Source organism: Condylura cristata, unplaced genomic scaffold (assembly GCF_000260355.1).
Source record: "Condylura cristata isolate star-nosed mole 26May11 unplaced genomic scaffold, ConCri1.0 scaffold00037, whole genome shotgun sequence".
NCBI lineage: Eukaryota > Metazoa > Chordata > Mammalia > Eulipotyphla > Talpidae > Condylura > Condylura cristata.
In genome coordinates this window covers 9,986,113-9,988,690 of record NW_004567138.1, presented here as the reverse complement: position 1 = coordinate 9,988,690, position 2,578 = coordinate 9,986,113, and positions in this window count along the sequence as shown.

Here is a 2,578-nt window from a genome sequence, read left to right as displayed (position 1 = left end):
AGAGAGAAAGAGGGCCGAGGGACAGGCAGGGATGCGTCTCTGGTGAAGCCTGTCACCACCCCTGAGCCTCTGGCCTGTACCCCAGTTCTGTATGAATGAATAAATAAATCTTTAAAAAAAAAAAATGAGGTCATTAAAGTGGACCTTCACCCAATGTAACCAGCATCCTTATGAAAGGGAAAATTTTGACACAGAGACAGACATGTACAAAGGGAAGATAACATGAAAACCTAGGGCTAAAACCACTTACAAATCAAGGCTTCCAACAGAAAAGTATAGAATAGATGTTCCCTCATAGCATTGGACAAGGAGTCAACTCTGCACAAATTTGAATTTTATGCTTCTTGAGCTCTGAGACAATAAGTTATCATTATTAAAGTCACCCTGTTTGTGATATTTCATTATAGGAGCCCCAGGGAATTGATTCCCACATCCATGTAATTATCCCATTATTGCCACTAATACAGGACTTTAAATCAACTCATCTTTGCCCTGAAAAGACTACACTTCCTTCCTTCTTTGGCTTGGTTTTCAGACCACTCTATCCACAATCTTAGGTTAGAGACACAGCACACTTAAGTACTCTTTCCTAACCAGTAGCAATGATTTTTCCATTCAATTCTACTTCCCAAACATCTTTCAAGTCTCTCCTCTTCTCTTCAAGTCAGCTGTAACTATGTCAGGCCTCACCCACATCATGTGGACCACTGCACAGATGGTAGTTTCACGAGCATTCTGGAATTGGGCCAGAGTGCTTCATCTAGAGAGTGAAAAATCTGCCTATGCACTATTGCTTGTATGAGAGGCATCTAAGGCCTTCGTGTCATGGACATGCCCACTTCCCAGCCTCATAAATTGTACTTTCCTAATTGGCCATCAAGGCAAGTGATTCATTTCAGAATCCACCTTATTTCTTGTTTTCATGCTTTTGGGCATGTTGGGCTCCAGAGTGGGAAACTTTGCTGTAACAATGCCCATTTAACATTTATCTCAGGAATTACTTGCTGAAGGTAGACTCACCTGTGCTCTTCTGACTGGGCTCAGGACCCTTCATTTGGTGCCCCACACTCAGGCTATTCCCACACCCTCATGTCCCCCTGCTACTGTAGATAAGACAGTGACTGTTACATTTGTCACCGGCATTAGAATTGAGAATAGTTACTTGACTCCCAGATGTCTAGATTCAAGATATAGCAAGATGTCAGTAGTTGTTGTTGTGTTTATTTATATTTGACCTAGATCCTGGACTGATGTTTAACTCAGACCTATGTCCATCCTACTGTCTCTATAGGAAATTACTTTTGATTGTGACTCCTTTTCTACCCCATAGAGGTTGCCACAGGGAGCAACCTAGACTGTGTTACTAACCATCTCAACATGGTCTGACCTGACACATATGAAGAATTACTTTACAAAAATACTGGTGGCCTATTTCATGTTTTGAAGTTTATATGTGGTTGAAACTCTGAATGAGTTACCATATTCTAGAAGGATAAATATGGAAGACTATTCACACTGGGTAATTTGAAGACATTCTTTTTTTTTTTTAAAGATTTATTTATTCATACAGAACTGAGGGGGTACAGGCCAGAGATGCAGAGGGTGAGAGAATTCACCAGAGACAGAGTGGGGAGCAGAACAGGCAGATCGACGAAGTACACTGCTGAGGGGAGCAGCGGGCGGGTCAGGAGAGGTCTGCCACGCCATGTGGTCACCTCCGGGGCAGGCGGGAATTGAACTCATGCGGAAGTGGCTTTAGATTCTCAGTGCTGTGCTTTAACCCGCTGCGCCACCATGGAGGGCTAATTTGAGGACATTCTTAAATGAGACTATTTACACAAGTTCAGAAGATTGCCAGGAAACTACAAGAGATTCTGCAGAGTCCCAGAGCTAGCAACATAAAATCAAAAAATTCCCTGAAGGCATAGGGCAGAGAGATGCTGCCAGAAGGTGTAGAGAAGGCTGCTTGCTGGGATCTGGAAATGAAAGGATTAGCCACATGCAAAGAGGCTCCTTGGCCTTGTTGTCTTGTTTCCATTGAAAACCCAGTAGAAGCTTAAAGACAAGAGTGTGGGCTGCAAACCTTGCAGGTCAGCATCTGAGGGCCTGAGCCAGCTGAAGAGTAGAGCACACATGGAAAGGCCACTTGGCCAATATCTAGACCAACACATACAATTTTATAATCATGTCAGAAAAAAGGAAAAATGATTTCTCTAGTGAGCTACCATCTTGGAGTAAGAGATTCTAATGTGTTTTCTATTTCCAGAAACTGTGAAACTAGCCTACTCGCTCCCATTCAGCAGCAACTTTAGGTCTTTTGCTAATTTATGAAGACAGAAATGTTGTTCTCAGACAGCATTTCATTTGGGTTTTTGTTCATCTCATTTTTTTCCTCAAAAAGAAATGTGAATACGATGGGGACCAGATTGTCACCAAAGCCATTCCATTTATGAAATAAAGTACCTAAAGACTTTGCCATCCAAGCTGGAATAACTAAGAAAGAAAAATGACATAGAATAGAAAACTTTAAGTGATACTTCTGTTATTATAATGTAGATGAAATCATTATCCTTTACCT